Source organism: Heterocephalus glaber, unplaced genomic scaffold (assembly GCF_053883595.1).
Source record: "Heterocephalus glaber isolate CG9 unplaced genomic scaffold, H.glaber_assembly_v1.0 deba00000818, whole genome shotgun sequence".
Classification (NCBI taxonomy): Eukaryota; Metazoa; Chordata; class Mammalia; order Rodentia; family Bathyergidae; genus Heterocephalus; species Heterocephalus glaber.
The window spans coordinates 8,172,328-8,185,414 of NW_028258164.1; the positions used below are offsets into that span (position 1 = coordinate 8,172,328).

General features: G+C 35.0%; 1 long non-coding RNA gene and 1 pseudogene across 4 annotated transcripts in view; one reads left to right on the forward strand and one right to left on the reverse strand.

The window, feature by feature from the left end:
* LOC106010714 (uncharacterized) overlaps window positions 1-13,087 on the reverse strand; it is a 243,601-nt gene that overhangs the window by 152,307 nt on the left and 78,207 nt on the right. The gene's annotated exons all lie outside the window — the stretch shown is intronic.
* LOC101706697 (DNA/RNA-binding protein KIN17-like) lies at window positions 1,591-5,459 on the forward strand (annotated as a pseudogene).

Sequence of the window (13,087 nt, forward strand, 5' to 3'; positions counted from 1 at the left end):
TATTTACAGACAAAGTAGATTTCAAACCAAAACTAATTAAGAGAGACAAAGATGGTCACAACATCCTTGTGAAAGGAACAATCCAAGAGGAAGAGATGACAAAATAAATATATATGCACCAAATACAAATGCCCCCAACTATACAAAACAAATATTAATGGGCATGAAAAACCAAATAAGCACTAATACAGTTGTGGGGTGGGACCTTCAATACCCCACTATCACAAATAGAGAGATCATCTAGACAAAAAGTCAACAACAAAATTCTAGAACTGAACCAAGCTAATACCACATTGTTTCTCTGGTTTGAGAAACTGAGTGTGGAGATAAGGACTGAGATGTGTAATGAATGTTGGGAAATGAGAAGAAAGTGTTCAAATAGGAAGGGAAGCAAGGGAAGAGGGAGGGAGAAAGGAAGGAAGCAACAAGAAAAAAAGTGAAAATAGAAGAAAAATAGAAACAAAGCTTTTATACATAGGGAGGGGAGGGGCCTTTAGTGGGGAATGGGATAAAATAAAATTTATTAATTAAAAAAAAGAATTCATAATTTCTAAATGTGACCAACATAAGACAGAATGTCTGAAATTCAAGACAAAATCGAAATTATAAATTAATCAGAGAAACCTTAAAAAATATAAGAGAACAAGAAAAAAATCATCCAAAAGCTATTAGACAACACTAAGAAGGCAAACATAAAGCTCATTGGAGTTAGAGAAAAACTAGAAGGTAACACAGACAGAATAATTAATTTGTTTACAGAATTATAATAGAAAATTCCCCAAATGTGAGAAAAGAACTCAATATATGAATAAATAGTTCCAAAACACCAACTGCAAAGAAAAACACTTCTCCAAGATGTTTAATAATTAAAATAACAGATGTCCAACAAAAAAGCCAAGATTTTAAAAGCAGTCAGAGAACCCTCCCCCAAAAAATCATATATAGGGAAAACCCATTAGAATTACAGCAAACTTCTCAATACAAATCTCAAAGGCCAAAAAATCATTCAAACTCTAAAAATAAACAACTTACAACCTAGATTAACATACCGAGCAAAATAAATGGAGTTATGGACATTTCATGGAAAAGACCAACTCAAGAGATTTATGACTACTAAAACAGCACTCCTGAAAATACTCAAGAATATCCTAACTAGAAAACAACAAAATCAATAAAGTCAAAAACTCAGATGAAAGGAAAATAACAAGCAAGATCAATGGGGAAAAAATGGTAAAAAAGAAAAACCCACAAAGGATTCATGGAAAGAGAAAGAGCATAACTATAGCAAATAATCAATACCTGTTAATAATAACTCTCAATGTTAAAGGCCTCAACTCTCCTATAAAAAGACATAGATTGGCACTGTGGACAAAAAAACAATCAAACAGTCTATTGCATTCAAGAAACTCATCTAATCCAAAAAGATATTCAACTAAAGATTTCCAATCAAAGACTAGAAACAATATTTCATCCACCTGAACCACAAAAGTAAGGAGTGCCAATTTTAATCTCAGACAATGTAAAATTAAAGCTAAAACTGATCAGAAGACACAAAGAAGGGGGGCTTCCCTTCCCCAAAAAATGGTCACCTCAGTAGTTGAGATGGGGAAGTCAGATTTTCTTACCCCCAAGGCCATCGCTAATAGGATTAAATCCAAAGGGCTTCAGAAGGTGCACTGGTATTGCCAGATGCATCAGAAGCAATGCCAGAATGAGAATGGTTTTAAGTGTCATTGTATGTCAGAATCTCATCAGAGACAACTATTGTTGGCTTCAGAAAATCCTCAGCACTTTATGGATTATTTTTCAGAGGAATTCCACAATGACTCTCTAGAACTTCTCAGGAGATGCTTTGGCACCAAGTGAGTCCATAACAACATTGTCCACAATGAGTACATCAACCACCGAGAGCACATCCATATGAATGCTACTCAGTGGGAAACACTGACTGACTTTACTAAGTGGTTGGGCAGAGAAGGCTTGTGCAAAGTGAATGAGACACCAAAAGGCTGGTATATTCAGTACATAGACAGGGACCAAGAAACTATTCGCCAGCAACTGGAACTAAAGAAGAAGCAGGACTTTGATGATGAAGAAAAAACTGCCAAATGTATTGAAGAACAAGTGTGAAGAGGTATGAAAGGGAAGGAGTAGGAGGCCCCTGTCTTTACAGAATTAAGCAGAGAAAATGATGAAGAGAACATTACATTTAATCTGAATAAAGGTGCATGTAGTTGAGCAGGAGCAATATCTTCCAAATCAAGTTCTTTGGGGCCAAGTGCACTGAAGGCACTCAGGAGTACAGCCTCAGTGAAATGAAAAGAATCACCCCAGAGCTCAACTCTGTCTAAAGAAAAGAAGATTTCTTGATAGCAGTCATTCTTTCTGGGGTGAGGTGGAATCTCAGTGTTGTTTTCATCTGCATCTCTCAAATGACCAGTCATGTTGAACATTTTTTCATATATGTGTTTGCTGCTTTTACTTCTTTGTCTGAGAAATGTCTGTTCATTTCAGATGCCCATTTTTGAATTGGGTCTTTGAATTTGGGGGGGGGGGTCTGATTTTTTTCAATTCTTTATATATTCTAGATAGTAGTCCTTTGTCTGAGGTACAGCTGCTAAAAAATTTTTCCCATATTGTAGGCTGTCTGTTAGCTCTGTTCCTCATTTCTTTTGCAGTGCAGAATCTTTTTAATAAGATGAGATCCCAGTCATTGATTCTTTGTGCAAGTTCCCATGCTACTGAGGTTTTGTTCTTGAAGTCTTTTCCTATGTCAGTGTCTTCAAGAGTTCTACCTAACTTATCTCCCAGCAAGTTTGGTGTTTCTGCCCTAATATTTATATCTTTAATCCACTTCGATCTTAGTTTACTGCATGGTGATAGGTATGGGTCTAGTTTCAATCTTTGGCAGGTTGAAATCCAGTTTTTCCAACACCATTTATTAAATAGGCTATCTTTCCTCCAATGAGGGTAGTTGGCTCCTTTGTCAAAGATGAGGTGGCTGAGTATGTCTGGAGTTGTTTCTGCATCTTCTAATCTATTCCACTGATCTTTGGGTCTGTTTCTTTGCCAGTACCATGCTGTTTTTATCACAGTAGCTTTGTAGTATAGTTTCAAGTTGGGGATTGTGATACCCCCAGCCATGTCTCTGTTGCTTAGAATTGCTTTAGCTATTCTAGGTCTCTTCTGGTTCCAAATGAATTTTTGGATTGTTTTCTCTAGTTCTGTGAAGTATATTGTTGGAATTTCAACTGGCATTGCATTGAATCTATATAGTAGTTTTGGAAGTATGGCCATTTTCACTATATTGGTTCTTCCTACCCAGGAACAAGGGATATCTTTCCATTTTCTTGTATCCTCTTCAATCTCTTTTTGCAGAGTGCCGTAGTTTTCAGTGTAGAGGTCTTTTGCTTCCTTTGTTAGATTGATTCCTAGATATTTCATTTTTTGGATGCTATTGTAAAAAGAATTGTTTCCCTAATTTCTCTCTCAGTGAGTCTGTTATTTGTATACAAGAAGGCTATTGTTTTTTGAGTGTTGATCTTGTATCTGGCTACTCTACTGAATCTGTCAATTAAGTCTAGAAGTCTTTTAGTGGAGGTTTTTGGCTCTTCTATGTAAAGTATCATATCATGAGCAAATAATGACAGTTTAACTTCTTCCTTTCCTATCTTTATTCCTTTTATTTCTTTCTCTTTTCTAGTGGCTAATGTTTCCAGAACTATGTTGAACAGCAGTGGTGATAGTGAGCATCCTTGTCTTGTTCCTGATTTTAGTGTGAAAGTTTTCAGTTTTTGACCATTTAGTATGATGTTGACTGCTGGCTTTTCATAGATAGCCTTAATCAGGTTGAGGTTAAGACCTTCTATTCCAATTTTCTGTAGGGTTTTTATCATTATAACAAATTCTGGCAGGGGTGTGGGGAGAAAGGGACCCTTCCCCATTGCTGGTGGGAGTGTAGACTGGTGCAGCCACTGTGGAAATCAGTATGGAGATACTTCAAAGAACTAGGACTAGAAGTCCCATTTGACCCAGCTATTCCCCTGCTGGGTATCTTCCCAAAAGAATTAAAAGAATCATACCACAGTGATATATGTATATATCTTTTTTTAAAAGTCAGTGCTTTCCAGGGTTCTAGGTCTCCCTCTAGAGAGACCACTAACAATCACTGGTCATTGGAGAGATGCAAATGAAAACAACATGAGATTCCACCTCATCCCAGAAAGAATGGCTGCTATCAGGAAATCAACCAGTAACAAATGCTGGCAGATCTGTGGAGAAAGAGGAACACTGCTCCACTGCTGGTGGGAGTGTAGACTGGTGCCACCACTGTGGAAATCAGTATGGAGATACCTCAAAGAACTAGGACTAGAAGTCCCATTTGACCCAGCTATTCCCCTGCTGGGTATCTTCCCAAAAGAATTAAAAGAATCATACCACAGTGATATATGTACACCCATGTTCATAGCAGCACAGTTTGTAGTAGCTAAAGCTTGGAAGCAGCCCAAGTGCCCATCAACTGAAAACTGGATAAAGAAGATGTGTTTTTTTTATAAAATGGAGTACTACTCAGCCATAAAGAATGAGAAACTAGAGTCATTTATAGCTAAATGGATGCATATTGAGGCCATACTCTTAAGTGAAATAAATAGGAAACACGTGTAAATACCGAATAGTTTCTCTAGTGTGAGAAACTGATAGTGTAAACAAGGGTTAAAATGATTAAAATAAATAATTGATAATTTGAAATAGGAAAAAAGGTCCAAAGATGAAGGGGTGAAGGAAGGGGAAGGGGAAGGGAAAGGAAAGGAGGAAAAGCAAAAACTATGAGAAAAGAAAAAAAAATGGAAATGATGTCTGTGTAAATAGGGAAGGGTGGAGGGGGTGAAGGGTGCACAGGTAATGGGGAAAAAATAAGAACCAAGATACATCATGTACAGGTACAAACACCTAATGATAAATGTAAACGAATTGTATACCTAAAATGTACCAATAAAAGAACTTAAGAAAAAAAAAGAAAAGAAGAAAAAGAAATCTGCCCTTGATGAAATCATGGAGACTGAAGAGGAAAAGAAAAGAACTTCTCGAACGGACTATTGGCTACAACCTGAAATCATTGTGAAAATTATAACCAAAAAACTCGGAGAGAAATACCATAAGAGGGTATCATTGGTATTGTTAAGGAAGTAATTGACGAATACACAGATGTTATAAAGATGATTGATTCTGGAGACAAGCTGAAACTTGACCAGACTCATTTAGAGACAGTAATTCCAGAACCAGGAAAAAGAATTATAGTTTTAAATGGAGGTTACAGAGGAAATGAAGGTACCCTAGAATCCATCAATGAAAAGACTTTTTCAGCTACTATAGTCATTCGAACTGGCCCTTTAAAAGGACACAGAATTGAAGGAATTCAATATGAAGACATTTCTAAACTTGCCTGAATTGGAAAATTTATTAACCATGCATTAAAATCCCAAAGCATCAAATTGGTGTTTACCAAAGTATTATGAGACTCTACTGTGTTAGGGTATTTCTTTGTATTAAACAAATGAACTTATTTAAATATTATTGTACAGTTGTTTAGCTAAATTTACGAAAAATTTTAATTATGTCTCCTAAAGTATCAAAATTGTATAATTTTAACCTTGTTTTTTCTTTTCTTTGTAATATTTCTTTGATGATTTTTTTATCTTCATTAAAAATATTGTAGTGTTTTGTTTTTAAAAAAGACACAAAGAAGGTCACCACACACTAGTTAAGGGAACAATCCAACAAGAAGAGATAATGCTAATAAGTATTTAGGTACCAAATACTGGAACACCTATCTTCATAAAACAAATACTGCTAAACATAAAAGATAAAAGAATACTAACACAATTTAGTGGGGATTTTAATACTCCACTTCACAAAGAGATAGATCAACTAAAAAAAAATCAATAAAGAAATATCAGAGCTGGGCCAGGGATTTAGCTCAGTGGTTCCACCACCTGCCTTGCAAGCACAAGGTCCTGAGTTCGAGCCCTGGTACAAAACAAAAAAAAAAAGAAAGGAAGGAAGGAAGAAATATCAGAGCTGAACCACACTACTTAACATATTAGCTTAATAGAATATACATTCTTTTCTGCAGCACACAGTACTTTCTCCAAATAGATCACATACTACTTAAAAAACCCCACCTAAATAAATATAAATGAATCAAAATCAGCCTATGTGTACTATCAGATCATTGTGCTATGAAAATAGAAGTCAACTATAAAAGAAACCACAGAAAATATAGAACCAATTGGAAACTTAATAATATACACGTGAACACCCAATGTGTTATAAAAGAAATCAAAGAAAAACCTAATCAGTTTCTGAAAGTTAAAGAAAATGCACTGGAATGGTATGGGACACAATGAAAGCAGTCCTAAGAGGAAAGATCATTGCAATCAATGCTCACATCGGGAAAACATAGCTAGCTCAAATAAATAACCTAATGAGCAACTTCAGATACTTGAGAAACAACAACAACCCAAGCCTAAAATGAAATTAAGGAAGGAAATCATAAAGATCTGAGCAAAAATCAATGAAATGAGACTTAAAAATAATAATAAAAAGAATCAACAGATTTCTGGTTCTTTGAAAGAACAAACAAAATGGATAATCCCTTAGCCAAACTTATGAAGGAGAGAAGAGACTCACATCAATGCAATTTGAAATTAAAAAGGCAAAATCACAATAGACAACACTGAAAATCCAGAAGATAATTAGCAATTGTTATGAAAAATTATATTTCAACAAATTTTTAAATCTTGAATAAATGAACAGATTAATAAACTCCTACAAATTACCAAAGCTACCCCAATAAGACACAAAAATGCTGAACAATCCAATAACAGGCAATGAAAAAGAGACTGTTATTTTTTAAAACCTACCTAATAGCATAAGTCCAAAACCTGCAAAATTCTACAAAATCTTTAAGGAGTTTATACTAGCAATACATCTCAAACTCTTCAATGAAATTTAAAAGGATGGGGGGCTGGGATTTAGCTCAGTGGTTCCACCACCTGCCTCACAAGCACAAGATCCCAAGTTCAATCCCCGGTACCAAAAAAAAGAAAAGAAAAGAAATTTAAAAGGGTAGAATGCTTCCAACATCATTTATGGAAGCCAGCATCACTCTGATCCCAAAACCAAAATTAAAAAAGAAAAATAAAGGCCAACCATAAAGGACACAGATGCAAAAATCCTCAACAAGATATTACCAAAAACGATGCATTACATCATCAAAAAGATTATACATAATGACCAAGTAAGTTTCATCACAGAGTAGCAAGGATGCTTTAATATACATAAATGAATAAATGTAATACACTACATGCACAGACACAAGGACAAAAACCACATTATCATATCAGTAAATAAAGAAAAGGCTGTATCAAAATCCAACACACATGCATAAATACCAAATAGTTTCTCTAGTGTGAGAAACTGGAAGTATAAATAAGAATTAAAATGAATAATTTATAATTTGAAATAGGAAAAGGTCCAAAGGTTCAGGGGTGGTGGGAGGGGAAGGGGAAAGGGAAGAAGGGAAAGGAAAAATTATGAGAAAAGAAAAAAAATGGAAATGAAATCTATGTAAATAGGGAAGGGTGGAGGGGTCCAGGACACACAAGTAATGGGGAAAAAAATAAGAACCAAGATGCATCATGTACAGGTAGAAGCACTCAATGATAAATGTAAACGTATTGTATACCTAAAATGTACCAATAAAAGAATTGTTTTAAAAAATCCAACACGCTCTGATAATTTTTAAAAACCTGAAGAAAATAGATATAAAAGGATGATACTTCAATTTGATAAAAGCTTTTTATGAAAAACCAATGCCCAATATCATATTAAATAGGGAAATAATGAAAATATTCCCTCTAAAATTGGGAACAAGTCAAGTATGCCCAATATCTCTACTTCTATTCATCATAATACTTGAAACATTAACCAGAGTAATCAGGGAAAAGAAAAAAAAAAGGGGGCACATATAGAAAATGAAGAACTCAAATTATCATTATTTGCAGATTACATGGTACTCTACATAGATGATTCAATTTCATGAAAAAACTCAAAATTAATAAACTATTTCAGCAATGTAGCAGGATACAAAATCAACATGCTCAAGAATCAATACTATTTGCATACTCCAGTAATGAACTTGACGAGAAGGAAATTATTAAAACAATACTATTCACAGTAACATCAATAAAAATTAAATACCTAGGAATTAACCTAGCCAGGGAAATGAAATCCCTCTACAAAAAAAAAAAAAGGAGATTGAAGAGGGCATCAGAAAATAGAAACATATCCCCCTCCCCGGATTGTCAAAGTGATTGTACTCCCAAAACTGTTAAACAGATTCAACACAACCCTGACAAAAAAGATCAACAGTGGCACTTCATTTCTCTGAGCACCCACACTCTGCTCTTGACTGTGTCCTATTATCTACCTCTAATAAATTCTTTGGATGTCTCTTTTTTAAAATACCAGTAGCATTCTTCACAGAAATAGAGAAAACAATCCTAAAATGCATATGGAACAAGAAGAGACTCAGAAGGTGGGTGAGGTGGCATATGCCAATAATTCCAGTGCTCAGGAGGCTGAGACAGAAGGATTGCCAGAGTTCAAGGCCAGCCTGAACTGCATAGCAAGACTCTGTCTCAAAAATTAAAAAAAAAAATAAATAAAAGGAGGAGGAAAAGGAGGAGGAAGAAGAGGAGAAGGAAGGGGGAAAGGGGAAGAAGAAGGAGGAGGAGGAGGAGGCGGAGGAGGAGGCAGAGGAGGAGGGGGAGGAGGCAGTCATTGGCTATTATCATGCCTCTTGCCCAAGACTGATTTTGCAACACTAGGGTACACTCCCAGAGAACCTGGTTGCTGGGCTAACTAGCAACTCTCAGAAGACACTAATAGAAAGCTAGGTGGGCTAAACAAAATGGCACAAAACATGAATGACCAGTTTACCAAAAAATTAGAGTCCATGAAAAGGTTTCAATCAGAAATCCAAGAGACCAAAAATCATGTAGAAAGTATGGGCATAAGGACAAATCAATGTAAGAACAGAATTTCAGAACTAGAAGACAATAATGCCTTCAAAGATCAGCTACTCAAAGACATCTTAAAAACAACAAGAGAAAATGAAAAATGGATCCAACAACTAATAGATGATACAAAAAGACTAATCTAAGAATAACTGGAATAAGTGAAAAATCAGAAGACAACAAAAATGGCATAAAACAACTGTTCACAGAAATAACGACAAAAAAAATCCCAAATACAGTGATACTTCTGTTCGTGAACTTAACTCATTTCACAATTTGGGGGAATATGGGCACATTCGTGTTTATGCAGGGAAGACAGCTGCAGCTGTGTTCATCAATGAATGAGGAGCTAGGAAAAGAAGCAAAATTTTACCAAGTGCTTCTGTTCATGAACCAAATTGTTCATGAACAGAAGCATTCATGAACCAAATTATTCATGAACAGAAGCATTCATGAACCAAGGTATTACTTTATGAGGAAAGAAATAAACATACAGAAAAGAGAGGCACATAAAACACCAAATGGTCATGACTAAAGACAACCTCTCCATACCATATCATAGTAACAATTTTGGAAGTCCATCACAGGGACAAAATCTTAAAAGCTGTTAGAGAAAGGCAAAAAAAACATACAAAGGTAAACCTATTAGAATCACAGCAGGCTTCAGTTCAATCCCGGGTACCAAAAAACAAACAAACAAAAAAAGAATCACAGCAGGCTTCTCTATATAATGTTTAAAGGCCTGACAGCTTCAAGTGAAATGTTTCAAGCCCTAAAAGATAACAACTTCTAGCCCCAACTTATGAATCCTGCAAAACTTTCCTTTGAAACTGACGGAGGCCCAGGGATTTAGCTCAGTGGTTCCAGCACCTGCCTCACAAGTGCAAGGTCCCAAGTTCGATCCCTGGTACCAAAAAAAAAAACAAAACTGACGGAGAGGGCCAGGGGTTTAGCTCAGTGGCACTGCGCCTGCCTCGCAAGTGCAAGGTCCTGAGTTCGATCCCCAGTATCAAAAAAAAAAAAAAACCCAAAAAAACTGATGCAGAAATAAGGTATTTCTGTGACAAGGAGCAGCTCAAGAAATTCATGACCACCAAACCAGCATTGCAAAAATCTCTCAAGGATATCCTAGAAAGAGACAATGAAGCCAACAATGCCAATAAGTCAAAAAGAATCAACACAGCTGGTGGAATGAGCAGCTAAGAAAAAGGGAGAGAAATGAGGAAATCAGAAATAGTAAAATAATCCAATGACAGGAATAAGTCAGTACTTTTCAGAAATAACTCAATGTGAATAGTCTATTTTCCAAGCAAAAGACACAAATTGGCAGAATGGATTAAGAAAGAAACTAACAATATGCAGCATACACGAAACACATTTAATTTAAAAAGATACTCAGATTAAAAATCAAAGGATAGAAAAAAATATTCCATACAACAGGAACTCAAAAAAATCAGGAGTAGCTACCCTAATTACAGACAAAGTGAATTTCAAGCTAGAACTGATCAGAATAGACAAAAAGGTCACTACATATTAGTTAAAGGAACAATTCAACAGGAAGCATTAACAATTATAAATATATATGCACCAAATACCTGTACATCCAACTTCATAAAACACTAGTAGACATGACAAATCAGATAAACACCAATCTTCCCAAAATAGTTAAAGACATACCATATGGATATATGCATACCCATGTTTATGGCAGTGCAATTCATAATAACTAAATCTTGGAAACTGCCTATATATCCATCAACAGATGAGTGGATTAAAAAATGTGGAGTTTCTATACAATGGAGTATGACTTTATCATAAAGAAAGATAAATCTAATCATTTGTAGGAAAATGGATGAACATTGAGAGTGTAATGTTAAGTGAAGTAACTCAGACACACAAGCTTAAATATTGCATGGTTTCTTCTTATATGAAAATATATATAGTAAAATAAAAGACAGATAATAGGAAAAAAGAGAAAAAAAATGATACCATGCCTAGGATGGAAAATGTATCTAAAAGTGTACCTTCCCTTAGTACAACTGCCTTACATGTTTTATGTGTTCTTTGGCATATTAGTCTGGTTGTAAATCTGTATACATGATAATTAACTTTGTAAGATTTTATAAAAAAATAAATGAAGCTGATGGTGGAAAATAAAAGAGAGGAGAGGGAGGTAGAAAAAGAAAGGAAATGTGTTATGTACATTCATCAATTCCCTACAGTGAATGTAATTATTATGTAGTGCAAATGTGTACTAAGAGTTAAAAACATAATATTGATGAGGCTAAGGAGAAACAAGTCCTCTCAAATATTTCTCATTCATTTAAAAAATAGTAAAAACCACACTCACTTAGTTAAAACCATCAAATTTACTAATACATTTCTCTTTGATCCAACAATTCTACTTCTGAGACTTACCCAACATATAAGCCTGTAATCAGGACAAAATTATTTACAAAAAGCCTTTTCTTCACAGCATATTTTCAGTAGAAAAAGTTTCAAGAGAATCATAGTATCTACTAATTTTAAAACTGCTTAACTAAACAAAACTAAACAATGCTTTACATATAAAACTAAGTAAATATAGACTTTTAAAGAAATTTTAAATACTATATTGAAAAATCTCCAGGTCATAATTGTAAATAAGAATAATGAACTATAGATGATAGTTTGGTAAGTTTTTGATGGGAAATTAGGAACGTAATAATATTTATTCTATTTATTCAAATACTGGCTTAAAGAAACACTATGGGTACATAAGAATCTAATAAAGAATTAATTCCCATAGAGGGCAATGGGTGAAGTGGAACAGGTATGAATTATTAAGCAACAGTCTACCTTTTAAGCAATTTTGATTATTGAACCATAAAAATATATAACTGATTTTTAAAGATAACATTCTAGAACCTGTAATAATTGAATTGAATAAAGGAAGCGAGGAGAGGAGAAAGTACAAAGGAAAAAAAGGTTTAGAAAATATAGGGATAAATGGCAGAGTAGCCTAATAAAAGACTTCCTGCATAGCACCTATGTTTGAGAGCAATCCTTTTCAATCCAGAAGCAATACTGAATAAAATATAAAATGAATGGATAGAGGTAGCACTCCCTAATGTAGCTCCCACCTTGGGACACTGCACGGTCCTTTTCAGCTCCTATACTCTAGAACTCAAGAACTCTGCAGAAATAGGAGCATAGAATTTTTCAGCTACACCAGCCCACCCACTCTTGAAGTTCACCTTCTTATCTGACACAGGACTCCAAATCCTTCCATGGTTCTCCCATTTGGTTGATAGATGGGCATTTCCATGGGCTCCCTACTCACTCTAACTCTGATACTTTATTTAGCCCCCATTTCATTAAGTATATTCCTGCTGACATCAGGAACCCCAATTCTAAAAGAGTAAATGATTTGATGCTAATATTCAGTTTACCCGATTTTCATCCTTAGGTAAAATTAATCTATATGAGTGGATATCTTCTGTTGGATGCAGAGTATGTTTAATGAAAATCCCAGGTAGAGAAATAGAAATTTTATGAGAATAGGGGAGTCCAGATATATATGTTTTGTTTCTTATGATACTGTCAGGAAGCAAGAAGCTGCTTAATTACTTTTCTGTGTATTATTCCTCCTAGGATGCATGTATTTACATTATTTGCATGGGAGATGCAATTGTGCAGCTTTCCAGGAAAGCTCTTATTGTCCCAGCTCTCTGCTTCTCTCATTTCAATTTTTGCTGAGCCTTCTGGAAAAATTCAGATGTAGGGACAGATGTCAGCTCCTGTCCTTGAAGGATCTTTGTGATAATCCCTAGTCATCTGCAAGAGAAATGGGGCTAAATATTATCCCTTTCTAGAATGTCCTTCAGAATACTTTACAGTGCTAGCTTGGTGGTCATGAATTTCTTCAGTTTTCCTTTGTAATTGAAGTATCTTATCTCTCCATCAATTTTGAAAAATAGTTTTGCATGATATCTCAATCTGAGCTGGGGGTTGTTTTCTTTTAGGAC